Raw genomic sequence first — 24,877 nt, 5'->3', positions numbered from 1 at the left:
TCAAAAGGGTAGAGGGCAGAATAAGAGTGGTCTCACCAGTCCCCCAGGTTTGAGGGTTCAGCTCAGAACTCTGACTGACAGAAACAGCAATGAAGAATCCTTTTGCACTGAGTGGAACCGTATTCCCGAGTCTCCATTCTGTACATGCGAGACTGATAGTAGTGAAAAACCGAGAGGAAGCTGCCGGCACGATGAAAGAGGCCCTGAACATCACCAGAGATGGAGGGATTTCATTGCTGCCCTAAACACCATATTGGTCAGTAAGTAAGTATGCCCTACAATCCATCCATCATCGAGTACTCACCCACTTACTACCCCCGTGGTCCGTTCCCTTCCATGTCTCAGCAGTTCCAGTGCTCACCCGAACACTTCTCAATTGTCATGGGAGTAACTTGCCCCCAGCACCCTCTCGTTGAAAAAGATTCTTGCTCAGATCCTCTCTTATTCTCCTCCTCAAACACCATGCCCTCAGTTTTGTGTGTGCCTTGTCTGGGGATAACCTCCCTGCTGCCTCCTCCGTCTATGATCCACATTATTTCGTATATCTGTCAGTCTCCTTCATTCCAAAAGAAACAAGCACATCTTGCCACTGTTTCTCCTCATCAATGTAACATCCCTATCCTGTGTTTCTTCACTGCACCCTCTCCTGATGTTTGCTTTACCAATGTTTTATGAAATGTACACCTACCTCCACATTCTTGTATTCATTTGCCCCATCCAATGAAAGCTGGTATCCCATATGCCTCCACTGCCTTATCTAACTGTGCTGCCACCTTCAGGAGACATAAGAGACTGCAGGTGCTGGTTTGGAACAACAAATAATCTGTTAGGTTAGGGGAACTCCGTGGGTGAAGCGGTACTGTTGGAGGAAGAGGAAATAGCCTACCATCCTCCTTTCAACCCCTCCTCAGTTCACCGGTCAACCAGCCTCTATCTCACCATTCCCCCTCTTGACTTTATATTGGCCATCTCCCCTCTCCTCTCTCTGCATTCAGGTTTCAACCCAGACTGTCAATAATCCTTCTCCCCAAAAAATGGTACATGGCATGCTGAGTTCCTCCAGCAGAATATTTATTGCTGCCACCTTCAGGGGACTAACACCAAAGTCCTTGTGTTCCTAGGACCCTTGTGTATGTCCTACTGTGATTAGTCCTTCTAAACTGCAAAACCACACACATATCCGGATTCAGTTCCATCTCCCTTTGCTCTGCTCACTCTGCATGTTGCATCCAATCAAAACAGTTCAGTGTGTAAAGGGGGGAGAGAGAGAGAGAGAGAGAGAGAGAGAGAGAGAGAGAGAGAGAGAGAGAGAGAGAGAGAGAGAGAGGAGAGGAGAGAGAGAGAGAGAGACAGACAGACAGAGGAGAGAGAGAAAGAGAGAGAGGGAGGAGAGAGGGTGAAAGAGAGAGAGAGGAGAGAGGGAGAGAGAGTGAGAGAGGGAGAGGAGAGAGAGAGGAGATAGAGAGGAGAGAGGAGAGTGAGAGAGAATGAGAGAGAGGGGGGCAGAGAGGGGGGGAGAGAGAGGAGAGAGAGAGAGAGGAGAGAGAGGAGGGAGAGGAGAGAGAGAGGAGGGAGAGAGAGAGAGGAGAGAGAGGGGAGAGAGAGAGGAGAGAGCACGAGAGAGAGAGGTGAGAGAGGAGAGAGAGAGAGGGGAGAGAGGGGGGAGAGAGAGAGGAGGGGGAGAGAGAGAGGGAGGAGAGGGGGGAGAGAGAGGAGAGAGAGAGAGAGGAGAGGGAGAAGAGGGGAGAGAGGGGAGAGAGAGAGGAGAGAGAGGGGGGAGAGAGAGAGAGAGGAGTGAGGAGAGAGAGAGGAGAGAGAGAGAGGAGGGAGAGAGAGAGGGGAAAGTGAGAGAGAGAGGAGAGAGAGAGGAGGGAGAGAGAGAGAGAGAGAGGAGAGAGAGAGAGGAGAGAGGAGAGAGAGAGAGAGAGAGGGGGGGAAAGTGAGAGAGAGGGGAGAGAGAGAGGAGGGAGGAGAGAGAGGGGAAAGTGAGAGAGAGGGGAGAGAGAGGGGGGGGGATTGATCTCCTGCAGAGGGAAAGAAAGAGAGTTATAAAACTACCTAACACTGAAATAATCAAAGAGTTATCAAAAATAATCAAAGATGCACAGGTAACATATATGGAGGACTTCGTGCCAAACATCACGGCAATTGGACATTTATTTTGAATGTCTCTTTTTGTGAAAAGTAGGTTATATATCTGGCATGTATATTATTCTGTGTATGCTCTTTTAGGAAGTGCTCTGTATGATCAAATGATCCTACATGTATGTTACAGCATTGCAAATATTGGACGATTTCGAACTGATTGCCAGGTAAAGAAATGCGATATTCCTCTATTGAACAGAATTAGCTGATGCAGTAGGAGCTAAACAGGGTAAGCTAATGATGGAATAGATGCACTGTTGGGGAATTACACAGGCTGCTCTACAGACTAAGAGATTCCATATGCAAAAACCATTGGTAAGGAAAATGGGGCTGTGTTAATTGGCCTGCATCAAACCAGGCAGCGTGCTGTGTTATTTGCACCATTGGGACTTGAGTGCAAACTGGCAGACCAGATTGATGTTTTAACTTAGCATATCAAATATGGTCACAAATGTAGACAATCAATAGTTTTCGTCCACTCAGAGATTGTCCTGACAAAATTAAGAAGCCCCTGGCTTTTAGACTATTTGTGTGAATTACTTTATGACAAACATGTTTGAACATTCAGAGCTGTCTCCCACTGTAAATATGTAATTCAAAGGAAGCATTGCCAGCCCAAAATATTGAAGGAAATGATGTAGTTGTAATAAATGACACGGTATTGTATCAGCTACTGTTATGCTTGATCTCAAGGGTATTAAAATCTGATGTACCTTTGGGTTTGTGAGTTTCTACTGAGAGTGTGTCCAGAACGATGTCTGCTTGTCGTGCTGAATAAAGATTTCCATATCTCCAGCTTAGTGTCCTTCCAGTGACTTTGAGTCACTGGCCACACAGTGGGTCACGAACGGTTCCGGATGAGCCACCAAATGTTGTGAGTGGGATCAACCTTCAGCGGTTTATCCTGTAACACAGGTCAGGCTGCGATGTAATCCACATGATCACATCTAAAGGACTAACGTTACGGAAAAACACAGCATCTCATTAAGAGCTGGACATTGAAATTTATAAGCCGAAGTAAGGATGGTTGTTTGAATGTTATACTCAAAGGAAGTACACTTATCTTAAAAGGTTTGCTTCCCATCTGACAGCACCTTACCTCCGCTACTGTTAATACCAGAACTGACATTGATTCTCAGCATTGCCAAGTCAATTCTGCAAAGTGGTTTTACTGACCTTTCCAGCGTTTTGTCCATCTGTCCCATTTCCACTCCAATAATGATTGGTAATGACAGAACAGAAGCCATTTATGTGGTCTGTTTCCAAATTCAGATTCTTTGTAGTAGTAATAGGCTTGAGAGATGCTTCTCATTAATCAGTGGATTAAGGCTGAAGAGACCCAAGGAACAGATAGGGTCAGCAGACATGCCCTTCAACTGCGATGCTGATCCACTAACTCCAAGATATCCAGCCAACTGAATGGCTGGAAATTTAGTCCCACAATAAGTATCCAGGCATAGAGATACACTGAGTAGCCACTTTATTAGTAACATCCTGCTCCCTAATCGAGTGGCCACCGGGTGTACACGTGAGGAACGAGTGACCACCGGGCTTACACGTGAGGAACGAGTGGCCACCGGGTTTACACGTGAGGAACAAGTGACCACCGGGCGTACACGTGAGGAACGAGTGGCCACCGGGCTTACACGTGACGAATGAGTGGTCACCGGGTTTACACGTGAGGAACGAGTGGCCACCGGGCGTACACGTGTGGAACGAGTGACCACCGGGTTTACACGTGAGGAACAAGTGACCACCGGGCGTACATGTGAGGAACGAGTGGCCACCGGGTTTACACGTGAGGAATGAGTGGTCACCGGGTTTACACGTGAGGAACGAGTGGCCACCGGGCGTACACGTGAGGAACGAGTGGTCACCGGCTTTACACGTGAGGAACGAGTGGCCACCGAATGCACACGTGAGGAACGAGTGGCCACCGGGCGTACACGTGAGGAACGAGTGACCACCGGGCGTACACGTGAGGAACGAGTGGTCACCGGCTTTACACGTGAGGAACGAGTGGCCACCGAATGCACACGTGAGGAACGAGTGGCCACCGGGCGTACACGTGAGGAACGAGTGACCACCGGGCGTACACGTGAGGAACGAGTGGCCACCGGGCGTACACGTGAGGAACGAGTGGTCACCGGGCGTACACGTGAGGAACGAGAGGCCACCGAACGTACACGTGAGGAACGAGTGGCCACCGGGTTTACACGTGAGGAACGAGTGGTCACCGGGCTTACACGTGAGGAACGAGAGGCCACCGAACGTACACGTGAGGGAAGAGTGACCACCGGGCTTACACGTGAGGAACGAGTGGCCACCGGGCGTACACGTGAGGAACGAGTGGCCACCGGGCGTACACATGAGGAACGAGTGGCCACCGGGCGTACACGTGAGGAACGAGTGGCCACCGGGCGTACACGTGAGGAACGAGTGGCCACCGGGTTTACACGTGAGGAACGAGTGACCACCGAACATACATGTGAGGAACGAGTGGCCACCGGGCGTACACGTGAGGAACGAGTGCCCACCGGGCTTAAACGTGAGGAACGAGTGGCCACCGGGCGTACACGTGAGGAACGAGTGGCCACCGGGTTTACACGTGAGGAACGAGTGACCACCGGGTGTACACGTGAGGAACGAGTGACCACCGGGTGTACACGTGAGGAACGAGTGCCCACCGGGCTTAAACGTGAGGAACGAGTGGCCACCGGGCGTACACGTGAGGAACGAGTGGCCACCGGGTTTAAACGTGAGGAACGAGTGGACACCGGGCTGAAACGTGAGGAACGAGTGGACACCGGGTTCACACGTGAGGAACGAGTGGCCACCGGGCGTACACGTGAGGAACGAGTGGCCACTTGGCTGAAACGTGAGGAACGAGTGTCCACCGGGCGTACACGTGAGGAACGAGTGGTCACCGGGTTTACACGTCAGGAACGAGTGGCCACCGGGCGTACTCGTGAGGAACGAGTGATCACCGAGTGTACACGTGAGGAACGAGTGACCACCGGGTGTACACGTGAGGAACGAGTGATCACCGGGTGTACACGTGAGGAACGAGTGATCACCGGGTGTACACGTGAGGAACGAGTGACCACCGGGTTTACACGTGAGGAACGAGTGGTCACCGGGCGTACTCGTGAGGAACGAGTGGTCACCGGGCGTACACGTGAGGAACGAGTGGCCACCGGGTTTACACGTGAGGAACGAGTGGCCACCGGGCGTACACGTGAGGAACGAGAGGCCACCGAACGTACACGTGAGGAACGAGTGGCCACCGGGCGTACACGTGAGGAACGAGTGGCCACCGGGCATACACGTGAGGAACGAGTGGCCACCGGGCGTACAAGTGAGGAACGAGTGGTCACCGGGCGTACACGTGAGGAACGAGTGGCCACCGGGTTTACACGTGAGGAACGAGTGGCCACCGGGCGTACACGTGAGGAACGAGAGGCCACCGAACGTACACGTGAGGAACGAGTGGCCACCGGGCGTACACGTGAGGAACGAGTGGCCACCGGGCATACACGTGAGGAACGAGTGGCCACCGGGCGTACAAGTGAGGAACGAGTGGCCACCGGGTTTACACGTGAGGAACGAGTGGCCACCGGGCGTACACGTGAGGAACGAGTGGCCACCTGGAGTACACGTGAGGAACGAGTGGCCACCGGGCGTACAAGTGAGGAACGAGTGGCCACCGGGTTTACACGTGAGGAACGAGTGGTCACCGGGTTCACACGTGAGGAACGAGTGGTCACCGGGTTTACACGTGAGGAACGAGTGACCACCGGGCGTACACGTGAGGAACGAGTGGCCACCGGGCGTACACGTGAGGAACGAGTGGCCACCGGGTTTACATGTGGGGAACGAGTGACCACCGGGTTTACACGTGAGGAACGAGTGGTCACCGGGCGTACACGTGAGGAACGAGTGGCCACCGGGCGTACACGTGAGGAACGAGTGGCCACCGGGTTTACACGTGGGGAACGAGTGGCCACCGGGTTTACACGTGAGGAACGAGTGGTCACCGGGTGTACACGTGTGGAACGAGTGGCCACCGGGCTTACACGTGGGGAACAAGTGACCACCGGGTTTACACGTGAGGAACGAGTGGTCACCGGGCGTACAAGTGAGGAACGAGTGGCCACCGGGCGTACACGTGAGGAACGAGTGGCCACCGGGTTTGCACGTGAGGAACGAGTGACCACCGGGTTTACACGTGAGGAACGAGTGGCCACCGGGCGTACAAGTGAGGAACGAGTGGCCACCGGGCGTACACGTGAGGAACGAGTGGCCACCGGGTTTGCACGTGAGGAACGAGTGGCCACCGGGCGTACACGTGAGGAACGAGTGGCCACCGGGCGTACAAGTGAGGAACGAGTGGCCACCGGGCGTACACGTGAGGAACGAGTGGCCACCGGGCGTACACGTGAGGAACGAGTGGCCACCGGGTTTACACGTGGGGAACGAGTGGCCACCGGGCGTACACGTGAGGAACGAGTGGTCACCGGGCGTACACGTGAGGAACGAGAGGCCACCGAACGTACACGTGAGGAACGAGTGGCCACCGGGTTTACACGTGAGGAACGGGTGACCACCGGGTTTACACGTGGGGAACGAGTGGCCACCGGGCGTACAACTGAGGAACGAGTGGCCACCGGGTTTACACGTGTGGAACGGGTGACCACCGGGTTTACACGTGGGGAACGAGTGGCCACCGGGCGTACACGTGAGGAACGAGTGACCACCGGGCGTACAACTGAGGAACGAGTGGCCACCGGGTTTACACGTGTGGAACGGGTGACCACCGGGTTTACACGTGGGGAACGAGTGGCCACCGGGCGTACACGTGAGGAACGAGTGGTCACCGGGCGTACACGTGAGGAACGAGTGGTCACCGGGTTTACACGTGAGGAACGAGTGGCCACCGGGCGTACACGTGAGGAACGAGTGGCCACCGGGCGTACACGTGAGGAACGAGTGGTCACCGGGTTTACACGGGAGGAACGAGTGGCCACCGGGCGTACACGTGAGGAACGAGTGGCCACCGGGTTTACACGTGTGGAACGGGTGACCACCGGGTTTACACGTGGGGAACGAGTGGCCACCGTTCGTACCCGTGAGGAACGAGTGGCCACCGGGTGTACACGTGAGGAACGAGTGGTCACCGGGCGTACACGTGAGGAACGAGAGGCCACCGAACGTACACGTGAGGAACGAGTGGCCACCGGGCGTACACGTGAGGAACGAGTGGCCACCGGGCGTACAAGTGAGGAACGAGTGGCCACCGGGCGTACACGTGAGGAACGAGTGGCCACCGGGCGTACACGTGAGGGAAGAGTGACCACCGGGCTTACACGTGAGGAACGAGTTGTCACCGGGTTTACACGTGAGGAACGAGTGGCCACCGGGCGTACACGTGAGGAACGAGTGACCACCGGGCTTACACGTGAGGAACGAGTGGCCACCGAACGTACACGTGAGGAACGAGTGGTCACCGGGCGTACACGTGAGGAACGAGTGGTCACCGGGTTTACACGTGAGGAACGAGTGGCCACCGGGCGTACACGTGAGGAACGAGTGGCCACCGGGTTTACACGTGAGGAACGAGTGGCCACCGGGCGTACACGTGAGGAACGAGTGGCCACCTGGAGTACACGTGAGGAACGAGTGGCCACCGGGTTTGCACGTGAGGAAAGAGTGGTCACCGGGCGTACACGTGAGGAACGAGTGGTCACCGGGCGTACACGTGATGAACGAGTGGTCACCGGGCGTAAACGTGGGGAACGAGCGGCCACCGGGCGTAAACGTGGGGAACGAGCGGCCACCGGGCGTACACGTGAGGAACGAGTGGTCACCGGGGCGTACACGTGGGGAAGGAGTGGCCACCGGGTTTACACGTGAGGAACGAGTGGTCACCGGGCGTACACGTGAGGAACGAGTGGCCACCGGGCGTACACGTGAGGAACGAGTGGCCACCGGGCATACACGTGAGGAACGAGTGGCCACCGGGCGTACAAGTGAGGAACGAGTGGCCACCGGGCGTACACGTGAGGAACGAGTGGCCACCGGGTTTACACGTGGGGAACGAGTGGCCACCGGGCGTACACGTGAGGAACGAGAGGCCACCGAACGTACACGTGAGGAACGAGTGGCCACCGGGCGTACAAGTGAGGAACGAGTGGCCACCGGGTTTACACGTGAGGAACGAGTGGCCACCGGGCGTACACGTGAGGAACGAGTGGCCACCGGGCGTACAAGTGAGGAACGAGTGGCCACCGGGTTTACACGTGAGGAACGAGTGGTCACCGGGTTCACACGTGAGGAACGAGTGACCACCGGGCGTACACGTGAGGAACGAGTGGCCACCGGGTTTACATGTGGGGAACGAGTGACCACCGGGCGTACACGTGAGGAACGAGTGGCCACCGGGCGTACACGTGAGGAACGAGTGGCCACCGGGTTTACACGTGGGGAACGAGTGGCCACCGGGTGTACACGTGAGGAACGAGTGGTCACCGGGTGTACACGTGTGGAACGAGTGGCCACCGGGCTTACACGTGGGGAACAAGTGACCACCGGGTTTACAAGTGAGGAACGAGTGGCCACCGGGTTTACATGTGGGGAACGAGTGACCACCGGGCGTACACGTGAGGAACGAGTGGCCACTGGGCGTACACGTGAGGAACGAGTAGCCACCGGGTTTGCACGTGAGGAACGAGTGACCACCGGGTTTACACGTGAGGAACGAGTGGCCACCGGGCGTACAAGTGAGGAACGAGTGGTCACCGGGTTTACACGTGGGGAACGAGTGGCCACCGGGTGTACACGTGAGGAACGAGTGGTCACCGGGTGTACACGTGTGGAACGAGTGGCCACCGGGCTTACACGTGGGGAACAAGTGACCACCGGGTTTACACGTGAGGAACGAGTGGTCACCGGGCGTTCAAGTAAGGAACGAGTGACCACCGGGTTTACACGTGAGGAACGAGTGACCACCGGGCGTACACGTGAGGAACGAGTGGCCACTGGGCGTACACGTGAGGAACGAGTGGCCACCGGGTTTGCACGTGAGGAACGAGTGACCACCGGGTTTACACGTGAGGAACGAGTGGCCACCGGGCGTACACGTGAGGAACGAGTGGCCACCGGGCGTACAAGTGAGGAACGAGTGGCCACCGGGCGTACACGTGAGGAACGAGTGGCCACCGGGCGTACACGTGAGGAACGAGTGGCCACCGGGTTTACACGTGGGGAACGAGTGGCCACCGGGCGTACACGTGAGGAACGAGTGGCCACCGGGTTTACACGTGAGGAACGAGTGGCCACCGGGCGTACACGTGAGGAACGAGTGGCCACCGGGTTTACACGTGAGGAACGAGTGGTCACCGGGTTTACACGTGAGGAACGAGTGGCCACCGGGCGTACACGTGAGGAACGAGTGGTCACCGGGCGTACACGTGAGGAACGAGAGGCCACCGAACGTACACGTGAGGAACGAGTGGCCACCGGGCGTACAACTGAGGAACGGGTGACCACCGGGTTTACACGTGGGGAACGAGTGGCCACCGGGCGTACACGTGAGGAACGAGTGGTCACCGGGTTTACCCGTGAGGAACGAGTGGCCACCGGGTGTACACGTGACGAACGAGTGGTCACCGGGCGTACACGTGAGGAACGAGAGGCCACCGAACGTACACGTGAGGAACGAGTGGCCACCGGGCGTACAAGTGAGGAACGAGTGGCCACCGGGCTTACACGTGAGGAACGAGTGGCCACCGGGTTTACACGTGAGGAACGAGTGGCCACCGGGCTTACACGTGAGGAACGAGTGGCCACCGGGTTTACACGTGAGGAACGAGTGGCCACCGAACGTACACGTGAGGAACGAGTGGCCACCGGGCGTACACGTGAGGAACGAGAGGCCACCGAACGTACACGTGAGGAACGAGTGGCCACCGGGCGTACAAGTGAGGAACGAGTGGCCACCGGGCTTACACGTGAGGAACGAGTGGCCACCGGGTTTACACGTGAGGAACGAGTGGCCAGCGGGCGTACACGTGAGGAACGAGTGGCCACCGGTCGTACACGTGAGGAACGAGTGAACACCGGGCGTACACGTGAGGAAAGAGTGGCCACCGGGCTTACACGTGAGGAACGAGTGGCCACCGGGTTTACACGTGAGGAACGAGTGGCCACCGGGCGTACACGTGAGGAACGAGTGGCCACCGGGCGTACACGTGAGGGAAGAGTGACCACCGGGCTTACACGTGAGGAACGAGTTGTCACCGGGTTTACACGTGAGGAACGAGTGGCCACCGGGCGTACACGTGAGGAACGAGTGACCACCGGGCTTACACGTGAGGAACGAGTGGTCACCGGGTTTACACGTGAGGAACGAGTGGCCACCGGGCGTACACGTGAGGAACGAGTGGCCACCGGGTTTACACGTGAGGAACGAGTGGCCACCGGGCGTACACGTGAGGAACGAGTGGCCACCTGGAGTACACGTGAGGAACGAGTGGCCACCGGGTTTGCACGTGAGGAAAGAGTGGTCACCGGGCGTACACGTGAGGAACGAGTGGTCACCGGGCGTACACGTGATGAACGAGTGGTCACCGGGCGTAAACGTGGGGAACGAGTGGCCACCGGGCGTAAACGTGGGGAACGAGCGGCCACCGGGCGTACACGTGAGGAACGAGTGGTCACCGGGCGTACACGTGAGGAACGAGTGGCCACCGGGTTTACACGTGAGGAACGAGTGACCACCGGGCTTACACGTGAGGAACGAGTGGCCACCGAACGTACACGTGGGGAACGAGTGGTCACCGGGCGTACACGTGAGGAACGAGTGGCCACCGGGCGTACACGTGAGGAACGAGTGGTCACCGGGCGTACACGTGAGGAACGAGTGGCCACCGGGTTTACACGTGAGGAACGAGTGGTCACCGGGTTTACACGTGAGGAACGAGTGGCCACCGAACGTACACGTGGGGAACGAGTGACCACCGGGCGTACACGTGAGGAACGAGTGGTCACCGGGTTTACACGTGAGGAACGAGTGGCCACCTGGCGTACACGTGAGGAACGAGTGGCTACCGGGCGTACACGTGGGGAACGAGTGGCCACCGGGTTTACACGTGGGGAACGAGTGACCACCGGGCGTACACGTGAGGAACGAGTGGTCACCGGGTTTACACGTGAGGAACGAGTGGCCACCTGGCGTACACGTGAGGAACGAGTGGCTACCGGGCGTACACGTGGGGAACGAGTGACCACCGGGCGTACACGTGGGGAACGAGTGGCCACCGGGCGTAAACGTGAGGATCGAGTGACCACCGGGTTTACACGTGAGGAACGAGTGGCCACCGGGCGTACACGTGAGGATCGAGTGACCACCGGGTTTACACGTGAGGAAAGAGAGACCACCGGGTTTACACGTGAGGAACGAGTGACCACCGGGCTTACACGTGAGGAACGAGTGGCCACCGGGTTTACACGTGAGGAACGAGTGGCCACCGGGTTTACACGTGAGGAACGAGTGGTCACCGGGTTTACTCGTGAGGAACGAGTGACCACCGGGCTTAAACGTGAGGAACGAGTGGCCACCAGGTTTACACGTGAGGAACGAGTGGTCACCGGGTTTACTCGTGAGGAACGAGTGGCCACCGGGTTTACACATGAGGAACGAGTGGTCACCGGGTTTACTCGTGAGGAACGAGTGGCCACCGGGCTTACACGTGAGGAACGAGTGGTCACCGGGTTTACACGTGAGGAACGAGTGGCCACCGAACGTACACGTGGGGAACGAGTGACCACCGGGCGTACACGTGAGGAACGAGTGGCTACCGGGCGTACACGTGAGGAACGAGTGGCTACCGGGCGTACACGTGGGGAACGAGTGGCCACCGGGTTTACACGTGAGGAAAGAGAGACCACCGGGTTTACACGTGAGGAACGAGTGGTCACCGGGTTTACACGTGAGGAACGAGTGGTCACCGGGCGTACTCGTGAGGAACGAGTGGCCACCGGGCTTACACGTGAGGAACGAGTGGCCACCGGGTTTACACGTGAGGAACGAGTGGCCACCGGGCTTACACGTGAGGAACGAGTGGCCAGCGGGTTTACCCGTGAGGAACGAGTGGCCACCGAACGTACACGTGAGGAACGAGTGGCCACCGGGCGTACACGTGAGGAACGAGAGGCCACCGAACGTACACGTGAGGAACGAGTGGCCACCGGGCGTACAAGTGAGGAACGAGTGGCCACCGGGCTTACACGTGAGGAACGAGTGGCCACCGGGTTTACACGTGAGGAACGAGTGGCCAGCGGGCGTACACGTGAGGAACGAGTGGCCACCGGTCGTACACGTGAGGAACGAGTGAACACCGGGCGTACACGTGAGGAAAGAGTGGCCACCGGGCTTACACGTGAGGAACGAGTGGCCACCGGGTTTACACGTGAGGAACGAGTGGCCACCGGGCGTACACGTGAGGAACGAGTGGCCACCGGTCGTACACGTGAGGAACGAGTGGCCACCGGTCGTACACGTGAGGAACGAGTAGCCACCGGGTTTGCACGTGAGGAACAAGTGGCCACCGGGCGTACACGTGAGGAACGAGTGGCCACCTGGAGTACACGTGAGGAACGAGTTGTCACCGGGTTTTCACGTGAGGAACGAGTGGCCACCGGGCGTACACGTGAGGAACGAGTGACCACCGGGCTTACACGTGAGGAACGAGTGGTCACCGGGTTTACACGTGAGGAACGAGTGGCCACCGGGCGTACACGTGAGGAACGAGTGGCCACCGGGTTTACACGTGAGGAACGAGTGGCCACCGGGCGTACACGTGAGGAACGAGTGGCCACCTGGAGTACACGTGAGGAACGAGTGGCCACCGGGTTTGCACGTGAGGAAAGAGTGGTCACCGGGCGTACACGTGAGGAACGAGTGGTCACCGGGCGTACACGTGATGAACGAGTGGTCACCGGGCGTAAACGTGGGGAACGAGTGGCCACCGGGCGTAAACGTGGGGAACGAGCGGCCACCGGGCGTACACGTGAGGAACGAGTGGCCACCGGGTTTACACGTGAGGAACGAGTGGTCACCGGGCGTACACGTGAGGAACGAGTGGCCACCGGGTTTACACGTGAGGAACGAGTGACCACCGGGCTTACACGTGAGGAACGAGTGGTCACCGGGTTTACACGTGAGGAACGAGTGGCCACCGAACGTACACGTGGGGAACGAGTGACCACCGGGCGTACACGTGAGGAACGAGTGGCCACCTGGCGTACACGTGAGGAACGAGTGGCTACCGGGCGTACACGTGAGGAACGAGTGGCTACCGGGCGTACACGTGGGGAACGAGTGACCACCGGGCGTACACGTGAGGAACGAGTGGCCACCTGGCGTACACGTGAGGAACGAGTGGCTACCGGGCGTACACGTGAGGAACGAGTGGCTACCGGGCGTACACGTGAGGAACGAGTGGTCACCGGGTTCACACGTGAGGAACGAGTGACCACCGGGCGTACACGTGAGGAACGAGTGACCACCGGGTTTACACGTGAGGAAAGAGTGACCACCGGGCGTACACGTGGGGAACGAGCGGCCACCGGGCGTACACGTGAGGAACGAGTGGTCACCGGGTTTACACGTGAGGAACGAGTGGTCACCGGGTTTACACGTGAGGAAAGAGAGACCACCGGGTTTACACGTGAGGAAAGAGAGGCCACCGGGCGTACACGTGAGGAACGAGTGGTCACCGGGCGTACACGTGGGGAACGAGTGGCCACCGGGCGTACACGTGAGGAACGAGTGGCCACCGGGCGTAAACGTGGGGAACGAGTGGCCACCGGGCGTACACGTGAGGATCGAGTGACCACCGGGTTTACACGTGAGGAAAGAGAGACCACCGGGTTTACACGTGAGGAACGAGTGACCACCGGGCTTACACGTGAGGAAAGAGAGGCCACCGGGCGTACACGTGAGGAACGAGTGGCTACCGGGCGTACACGTGAGGAACGAGTGGTCACCGGGTTTACACGTGAGGAAAGAGAGACCACCGGGTTTACACGTGAGGAAAGAGAGGCCACCGGGCGTACACGTGAGGAACGAGTGGTCACCGGGCGTACACGTGGGGAACGAGTGGTCACCGGGCGTACACGTGGGGAACGAGTGGCCACCGGGCGTACACGTGAGGAACGAGTGGCCACCGGGCGTAAACGTGGGGAACGAGTGGCCACCGGGCGTACACGTGAGGATCGAGTGACCACCGGGTTTACACGTGAGGAAAGAGAGACCACCGGGTTTACACGTGAGGAACGAGTGGTCACCGGGTTTACTCGTGAGGAACGAGTGGCCACCGGGTTTACACGTGAGGAACGAGTGGTCACCGGGTTTACTCGTGAGGAACGAGTGACCACCGGGCTTAAACGTGAGGAACGATTGGCCACCAGGTTTACACGTGAGGAACGAGTGGTCACCGGGTTTACTCGTGAGGAACGAGTGACCACCGGGTTTACACGTGAGGAACGAGTGGTCACCGGGTTTACTCGTGAGGAACGAGTGGCCACCGGGTTTACACATGAGGAACGAGTGGTCACCGGGTTTACTCGTGAGGAACGAGTGACCACCGGGCTTAAACGTGAGGAACGAGTGGCCACCAGGTTTACACGTGAGGAACGAGTGGTCACCGGGCGTACTCGTGAGGAACGAGTGGTTACCGGGCGTACACGTGAGGAACGAGTGGCCACCGGGTTTACACGTGAGGTACGAGTGGTCACCGGGTTTACACGTCAGGAACGAGTGGCCACCGGGCGTACACGTGAGGAACGAGTGACCACCGGGCGTACACGTGAGGAACGAGTGGCCACCGGGCGTACACGTGAGGAACGAGCGGTCACCGGGCTTACACGTGAGGAACGAGTGGCCACCGGGCGTACACGTGAGGAACGAGCGGTCACCGGGCGTACACGTGAGGAACGAGTGGCCACCGAACGTACACGTGAGGAACGAGTGGCCACCGGATTTACACGTGAGGAACGAGTGGGCACCGGGCATACACGTGAGGAATGAGTGGTCACCAGGCGTACACGTGAGGAACGAGTGACCACCGGGTTTACACGTGAGTAATGAGTGACCACTAGGCGTACTCGTGAGGAACAAGTGGCCACCGGGCGTACACGTGAGGAACGAGTGGTCACCGGGCGTACTCGTGAGGAACGAGTGACCACCGGGCGTACACGTGAGGAACGAGTGAGCACTGGGCGTACATGTGAGGAACGAGTGGCCACCGGGTTTACACGTGAGGAATGTGTGGTCACCGGATTTACACGTGAGGAACAAGTGGTCACCAGGTTTTCACGTGAGGAACGAGTGGCCACCGGGTGTACACGTGAGGAACGAGTGGCCACAGTGCGTACACGTGAGGAACGAGTGGTCACCGGGTGTACACGTGAGGAACGAGTGGCTACCGGGTGTACACGTGAGGAACGAGTGGCCACAGTGCGTACACGTGAGGAACGAGTGGCCACCGGGTGTACACGTGAGGAACGAGTGGCCACAGTGCGTACACGTGAGGAACGAGTGGCCACCGGGCGTACACGTGAGGAACGAGTGGCCACCGGGTTTACACGTGAGGAACGAGTGGTCACCGGGTTTACACGTGAGGAACGAGTGACCACCGGGCTTACACGTGAGGAACGAGTGGTCACCGGGTTTACACGTGAGGAACGAGTGGCCACCGAACGTACACGTGGGGAACGAGTGACCACCGGGCGTACACGTGAGGAACGAGTGGCTACCGGGCGTACACGTGGGGAACGAGTGGCCACCGGGTTTACACGTGAGGAAAGAGAGACCACCGGGTTTACACGTGAGGAAAGAGAGGCCACCGGGCGTACACGTGAGGAACGAGTGGTCACCGGGTTTACACGTGAGGAACGAGTGGTCACCGGGCGTACTCGTGAGGAACGAGTGGTCACCGGGCGTACACGTGAGGAACGAGTGGCCACCGGGTTTACACGTGAGGAACGAGTGGTCACTGGGTTTACACGTCAGGAACGAGTGGCCACCGGGCGTACATGTGAGGAACGAGTGACCACCGGGCGTACACGTGAGGAACGAGTGGCCACCGGGCGTACACGTGAGGAACGAGCGGTCACCGGGCGTACACGTGAGGAACGAGCGGTCACCGGGCTTACACGTGAGGAACGAGTGGCCACCGGGTTTACACGTGAGGAACGAGTGGCCACCGTGTTTACACGTGAGGAACGAGTGGTCACCGGGCGTACACGTGAGGAACGAGTGGCCACCGGGCGTAAACGTGGGGAACGAGTGGCCACCGGGCGTACACGTGAGGAACGAGTGGTCACCGGGTTTACCCGTGAGGAACGAGTGGCCACCGGGTGTACACGTGAGGAACGAGTGGTCACCGGGCGTACACGTGAGGAACGAGAGGCCACCGAACGTACACGTGAGGAACGAGTGGCCACCGGGCGTACACGTGAGGAACGAGTGGCCACCGGGCGTACAAGTGAGGAACGAGTGGCCACCGGGCGTACACGTGAGGAACGAGTGGCCACCGGGTTTACTCGTGAGGAACGAGTGACCACCGGGCTTAAACGTGAGGAACGAGTGGCCACCAGGTTTACACGTGAGGAACGAGTGGTCACCGGGCGTACACGTGAGGAACGAGTGGCCACCGGGCGTACACGTGAGGAACGAGTGGCCACCGGGTTTACACGTGAGGAACTAGTGGTCACCGGGTTTACACGTCAGGAACGAGTGGCCACCGGGCGTACACGTGAGGAACGAGTGACCACCGGGCGTACACGTGAGGAACGAGCGGTCACCGGGCGTACACGTGAGGAACGAGCGGTCACCGGGCTTACACGTGAGGAACGAGCGGCCACCGGGCGTACACGTGAGGAACGAGCGGTCACCGGGCGTACACGTGAGGAACGAGTGGCCACCGGATTTACACGTGAGGAACGAGTGGTCACCGGGCATACACGTGAGGAATGAGTGGTCACCGGGCGTACACGTGAGGAACGAGTGACCACCGGGCGTACACGTGAGGAATGAGTGGTCACCGGGCGTACACGTGAGGAACGAGTGACCACCGGGCGTACTCGTGAGGAACGAGTGGCCACCGGGCGTACTCGTGAGGAACGAGTGACCACCGGGCGTACACGTGAGTAATGAGTGACCACTAGGCGTACTCGTGAGGAACAAGTGGCCACCGGGCGTACACGTGAGGAACGAGTGGTCACCGGGCGTACTCGTGAGGAACGAGTGACCACCGGGCGTACACGTGAGGAACGAGTGAGCACCGGGCGTACATGTGAGGAACGAGTGGCCACCGGGTTTACACGTGAGGAACGAGTGGCCACAGTGCGTACACGTGAGGAACAAGTGGTCACCTGGTTTTCACGTGAGGAACGAGTGGCCACCGGGTGTACACGTGAGGAACGAGTGGCCACAGTGCGTACACGTGAGGAACGAGTGGTCACCGGGTGTACACGTGAGGAACGAGTGGCCACCTGGCGTAAACGTGAGGAACGAGTGGCCACAGTGCGTACACGTGAGTAACGAGTGGCCACCGGGTTTACACGTGAGGAACGAGTGGCCACCGGGTTTACACGTGAGGAACGAGTGGCCACCGGGTGTACACGTGAGGAACGAGTGGCCACAGTGCGTACACGTGAGGAACGAGTGGCCACCGGGTGTACACGTGAGGAACGAGTGGCCACAGTGCGTACACGTGAGGAACGAGTGGCCACCGGGCGTACACGTGAGGAACGAGTGGTCACCGGGCTTACACGTGAGGAACGAGTGGTCACCGGGTTTACACGTGAGGAACGAGTGGCCACCGGGCGTACACGTGAGGAACGAGTGACCACCGGGCTTACACGTGAGGAACGAGTGGTCACCGGGTTTACACGTGAGGAACGAGTGGCCACCGGGCGTACACGTGAGGAACGAGTGGCCACCTGGAGTACACGTGAGGAACGAGTGGCCACCGGGTTTGCACGTGAGGAAAGAGTGGTCACCGGGCGTACACATGAGGAACGAGTGACCACCGGGCGTACACGTGAGGAACGAGAGGCCACCGGGCGTACACGTGAGGAACGAGTGGTCACCGGGCGTACACGTGAGGAACGAGTGGCCACCGGGCGTACACGTGAGGAACGAGTGGCCACCGGGCTTACACGTGAGGAACGAGTGGTCACCGGGTTTACACGTGAGGAACGAGTGGCCACCGGGCGTACACGTGAGGAACGAGTGGCCACAGTGCGTACACGTGAGGAACGAGTGGTCACCGGGTTTACACGTGAGGAACGAGTGGCCACCGGGCGTACACGTGAGGAACGAGTGGCCACCTGGAGTACACGTGAGGAACGAGTGGCCACCGGGCTTACACGTGAGGAACGAGTGGTCACCGGGCGTACACGTGAGGAACGAGTGGCCACCGGGCGTACACGTGAGGAACGAGTGGCCACAGTGCGTACACGTGAGGAACGAGTGGTCACCGGGTTTACACGTGAGGAACGAGTGACCACCGGGCTTACACGTGAGGAACGAGTGACCACCGGGCTTACACGTGAGGAACGAGTGGTCACCGGGTTTACACGTGAGGAACGAGTGGCCACCGGGCGTACACGTGAGGAACGAGTGGCCACCGGGTTTGCACGTGAGGAAAGAGTGGTCACCGGGCTTACACGTGAGGAACGAGTGGTCACCGGGCGTAAACGTGGGGAACGAGTGGCCACCGGGCGTAAACGTGGGGAACGAGCGGCCACCGGGCGTACACGTGAGGAACGAGTGGTCACCGGGCGTACACGTGGGGAACGAGTGGCCATCGGGTTTACACGTGAGGAACGAGTGGTCGCCGGGCGTACACGTGAGGAACGAGTGGCCACCGGGTTTACACGTGAGGAACGAGTGACCACCGGGCTTACACGTGAGGAACGAGTGGTCACCGGGTTTACACGTGAGGAACGAGTGGCCACCGAACGTACACGTGGGGAACGAGTGACCACCGGGCGTACACGTGAGGAACGAGTGGCTACCGGGCGTACACGTGAGGAACGAGTGGCTACCGGGCGTACACGTGGGGAACGAGTGGCCACCGGGTTTACACGTGAGGAAAGAGAGACCACCGGGTTTACACGTGAGGAAAGAGAGGCCACCGGGCGTACACGTGAGGAACGAGTGGTCACCGGGTTTACACGTGAGGAACGAGTGGTCACCGGGTTTACTCATGAGGAACGAGTGGCCACCGGGTTTACACGTGAGGAACGAGTGGTCACCGGGTTTACTCGTGAGGAACGAGTGACCACCGGGCTTAAACGTGAGGAACGAGTGGCCACCAGGTTTACACGTGAGGAACGAGTGGTCACCAGGCGTACTCGTGAGGAACGAGTGGTCACCGGGCGTACACGTGAGGAACGAGTGGCCACCGGGTTTACACGTGAGGAACGAGTGGTCACTGGGTTTACACGTCAGGAACGAGTGGCCACCGGGCGTACACGTGAGGAACGAGTGACCACCGGGCGTACACGTGAGGAACGAGCGGCCACCGGGCTTACACGTGAGGAACGAGTGGCCACCGGGTTTACACGTGGGGAACGAGTGGCCACCGGGCGTACACGTGAGGAACGAGTGGTCACCGGGTTTACCCGTGAGGAACGAGTGGCCACCGGGCGTACACGTGAGGAACGAGTGGTCACCGGGCGTACACGTGAGGAACGAGAGGCCACCGAACGTACACGTGAGGAACGAGTGGCCACCGGGCGTACACGTGAGGAACGAGTGGCCACCGGGTTTACACGTGGGGAACGAGTGGCCACCGGGCGTACACGTGAGGAACGAGTGGTCACCGGGTTTACCCGTGAGGAACGAGTGGCCACCGGGCGTACACGTGAGGAACGAGTGGTCACCGGGCGTACACGTGAGGAACGAGAGGCCACCGAACGTACACGTGAGGAACGAGTGGCCACTGGGCGTACACGTGAGGAACGAGTGACCACCGGGTTTACACGTGAGGAACGAGTGGTCACCGGGTTTACACGTGAGGAACGAGTGGCCACCGGGCGTACACGTGAGGAACGAGTGGCCACCGGGCGTACACGTGAGGAACGAGTGGCCACCGGGCGTACACGTGAGGAACGAGTTGTCACCGGGTTTACACGTGAGGAACGAGTGGCCACCGGGCGTACACGTGAGGAACGAGTGACCACCGGGCTTACACGTGAGGAACGAGTGGTCACCGGGCTTACACGTGAGGAACGAGTGGTCACGGGGTGTACTCGTGAGGAACGAGTAGCCACCGGGCGTACACGTGAGGAACGAGTGGTCACCGGGTTTACACGTGAGGAACGAGTAGCCACCGGGCGTACACGTGAGGAACGAGTGGTCACCGGGCTTACACGTGAGGAACGAGTGGTCACCGGGTTTACACGTGAGGAACGAGTGGCCACCGGGCGTACACGTGAGGAACGAGTGGCCACCTGGAGTACACGTGAGGAACGAGTGGCCACCGGGTTTGCACGTGAGGAAAGAGTGGTTACCGGGCGTACACGTGAGGAACGAGTGGTCACCGGGCGTACACGTGAGGAACGAGTGGTCACCGGGCGTAAACGTGGGGAACGAGCGGCCACCGGGCGTAAACGTGGGGAACGAGCGGCCACCGGGCGTACACGTGAGGAACGAGTGGTCACCGGGCGTACACGTGGGGAACGAGTGACCACCGGGCGTACACGTGAGGAACGAGTGGCCACCTGGCGTACACGTGAGGAACGAGTGGCCACCGGGCGTACACGTGAGGAACGAGTGGCTACCGGGCGTACACGTGAGGAACGAGTGGCTACCGGGCGTACACGTGGGGAACGAGTGGCCACCGGGTTTACACGTGAGGAAAGAGAGGCCACCGGGCGTACACGTGAGGAACGAGTGGTCACCGGGCGTACACGTGGGGAACGAGTGGCCACCGGGCGTACACGTGAGGAACGAGTGGCCACCGGGCGTAAACGTGGGGAACGAGTGGCCACCGGGCGTACACGTGAGGAACGAGTGACCACCGGGTTTACACGTGAGGAAAGAGAGACCACCGGGTTTACACGTGAGGAACGAGTGACCACCGGGCTTAAACGTGAGGAACGAGTGACCACCGGGTTTACACGTGAGGAACGAGTGGTCACCGGGTTTACTCGTGAGGAACGAGTGACCACCGGGTTTACACGTGAGGAACGAGTGGTCACCGGGTTTACTCGTGAGGAACGAGTGACCACCGGGCTTAAACGTGAGGAACGAGTGGCCACCGGGTTTACACGTGAGGAACGAGTGGTCACCGGGCGTACTCGTGAGGAACGAGTGGTCACCTGGCGTACACGTGAGGAACGAGTGGTCACCGGGCTTAAACGTGAGGAACGAGTGGCCACCGGGTTTACACGTCAGGAACGAGTGGTCACCGGGTTCACACGTGAGGAACGAGTGGTCACCGGGTTTACACGTGAGTAATGAGTGACCACTAGGCGTACTCATGAGGAACGAGTGGCCACCGGGCGTACACGTGAGGAACGAGTGAGCACCGGGTTTACACGTGAGGAATGTGTGGTTACCGGATTTACACGTGAGGAACGAGTGGTCACCAGGTTTTCACGTGAGGAACGAGTCGCCACCGGGCATACTCGTGAGGAAAGCGTGGTCACCGTGCGTACACGTGAGGAACGAGTGGCCACCGTGCGTACTCGTGCGGAACGTGTTGTCACCGTGCGTACTCGTGAGGAACGAGTGGCCACCGTGCGTACTCGTGCGGAACGTGTTGTCACCGTGCGTACTCGTGAGGAACGAGTGGCCACCGTGCGTACTCGTGCGGAACGTGTTGTCACCGTGCGTACTCGTGAGGAATGAGTGGCCACCGGGCGTACACGTGGGGAACGAGTGGCCACCGGGTGTACACTTGAGGAACGAGTGGCCACCGGGCGCACACGTGGGGAACGAGTGGCCACCGGGCGTACACGTGGGGAACGAGTGGCCACCGGGTTTACACGTGAGGAACGAGTGGCCACCGGGTGTACACGTGAGGAACGAGTGGCCACAGTGCGTACACGTGAGGAACGAGTGGCCACCGTGTGTATACGTGAGGAACGAGTGGCCACAGTGCGTACACGTGAGGAACGAGTGGTCACCGGGTTTACACGTGAGGAACGAGTGGCCACCGGGCGTACACGTGAGGAACGAGTGGCCACCTGGAGTACACGTGAGGAACGAGTGGCCACCGGGTTTGCACGTGAGGAAAGAGTGGTCACCGGGCGTACACGTGAGGAACGAGTGGTCACCGGGCGTAAACGTGGGGAACGAGTGGCCACCGGGCGTAAACGTGGGGAACGAGCGGCCACCGCGCGTACACGTGAGGAACGAGTGGTCACCGGGCGTACACGTGGGGAACGAGTGGCCACCGGGTTTACACGTGAGGAACGAGTGGTCACCGGGCGTACACGTGAGGAACGAGTGGCCACCGGGCGTACACGTGAGGAACGATTGACCACCGGGCTTACACGTGAGGAACGAGTGGTCACCGGGTTTACACGTGAGGAACGAGTGGCCACCGAACGTACACGTGGGGAACGAGTGACCACCGGGCGTACACGTGAGGAACGAGTGGCTACCGGGCGTACACGTGAGGAAAGAGTGACCACCGGGCGTACACGTGGGGAACGAGTGGTCACCGGGTTTACACGTGAGGAACGAGTGGCCACCGGGTTTACACGTGAGGAACGAGTGGTCACCGGGTTTACACGTGAGGAACGAGTGGCCACCGGGCGTACACGTGAGGAACGAGTGGTCACCGGGTTTACACGTGAGGAACGAGTGGCCACCGGGTTTACACGTGAGGAACGAGTGGCCACCGGGCGTACACGTGAGGAACGAGTGGTCACCGGGTTTACACGTGAGGAACGAGTGGCCACCGGGCGTACACGTGAGGAACGAGTGGCCACCGGGTTTACACGTGAGGAACGAGTGACCACCGGGTTTACACGTGAGGAACGAGTGGCCACCGGGCGTACACGTGAGGAACGAGTGGTCACCGGGTTTACACGTGAGGAACGAGTGGCCACCGGGCGTACACGTGAGGAACGAGTGGTCACCGGGTTTACACGTGAGGAACGAGTGGCCACCGGGCGTACACGTGAGGAACGAGTGGTCACCGGGTTTACACGTGAGGAAAGAGTGACCACCGGGTTTACACGTGAGGAACGAGTGGCCACCGGGCGTACACGTGAGGAACGAGTGGTCACCGGGTTTACACGTGAGGAACGAGTGGCCACCGGGCGTACACGTGGGGAACGAGAGGCCACCGGGTTTACACGTGAGGAACGAGTGGCCACCGGGCGTACACGTGAGGAACGAGTGGTCACCGGGTTTACACGTGAGGAACGAGTGGCCACCGGGCGTACACGTGAGGAACGAGTGGTCACCGGGTTTACACGTGAGGAACGAGTGGTCACCGGGTTTACTCGTGAGGAACGAGTGGCCACCGGGTTTACTCGTGAGGAATGAGTGACCACCGGGCTTAAACGTGAGGAACGAGTGGCCACCAGGTTTACACGTGAGGAACGAGTGGTCACCGGGCGTACTCGTGAGGAACGAGTGGTCACCGGGCGTACACATGCGGAACGAGTGGCCACCGGGTTTACACGTGAGGAACGAGTGGTCACCGGGTTTACACGTCAGGAACGAGTGGCCACCGGGCGTACACGTGAGGAACGAGTGACCACCGGGCGTACACGTGAGGAACGAGTGGCCACCGGGCGTACACGTGAGGAACGAGCGGTCACCGGGCGTACACGTGAGGAACGAGCGGTCACCGGGCTTACACGTAAGGAACGAGTGGCCACCGGGCGTACACGTGAGGAACGAGTGACCACCGGGCGTACACGTGAGGAGCGAGCGGTCACTGGGCGTACACGTGAGGAACGAGTGGCCAGCGGATTTACACGTGAGGAACGAGTGGTCACCGGGCATACACGTGAGGAACGAGTGACCACCGGGTTTACACATGAGTAATGAGTGACCACTAGGCGTACTCGTGAGGAACGAGTGGCCACCGGGCGTACTCGTGAGGAACGAGTGACCACCGGGCGTACACGTGAGGAACGAGTGAGCACCGGGCGTACATGTGAGGAACGAGTGGCCACCGGGTTTACACGTGAGGAATGTGTGGTCACCGGATTTACAGGTGAGGAACGAGTGGTCACCAGGTTTTCATGTGAGGAACGAGTGGCCACCGGGCGTACTCGTGAGGAAAGCGTGGTCACCGTGCGTACACGTGAGGAACGAGTGGCCTCCGTGTGTACTCGTGCGGAACGTGTTGTCACCGTGCGTACTCGTGAGGAACGAGTGGCCACCGTGCGTACTCGTGGGGAACGTGTTGTCACCGTGCGTACTCGTGAGGAATGAGTGGCCACCGGGCGTACACGTGGGGAACGAGTGGCCACCGGGTGTACACGTGAGGAACGAGTGGCCACCGGGCGTACACGTGGGGAACGAGTGACCACCGGGTTTACACGTGAGGAACGAGTGGCCACCGGGTTTACACGTGAGGAACGAGTGACCACCGGGTTTACACGTGAGGAACGAGTGTCCACCGGGTTTACACGTGAGGAACGAGTGGCCACCGGGCGTACACGTGAGGAACGAGTGGCCACCGGG

Source organism: Hemitrygon akajei, chromosome 12, assembly GCF_048418815.1.
Source record: "Hemitrygon akajei chromosome 12, sHemAka1.3, whole genome shotgun sequence".
Classification (NCBI taxonomy): domain Eukaryota; kingdom Metazoa; phylum Chordata; class Chondrichthyes; order Myliobatiformes; family Dasyatidae; genus Hemitrygon; species Hemitrygon akajei.
This window is presented reverse-complemented; position numbering follows the sequence as displayed.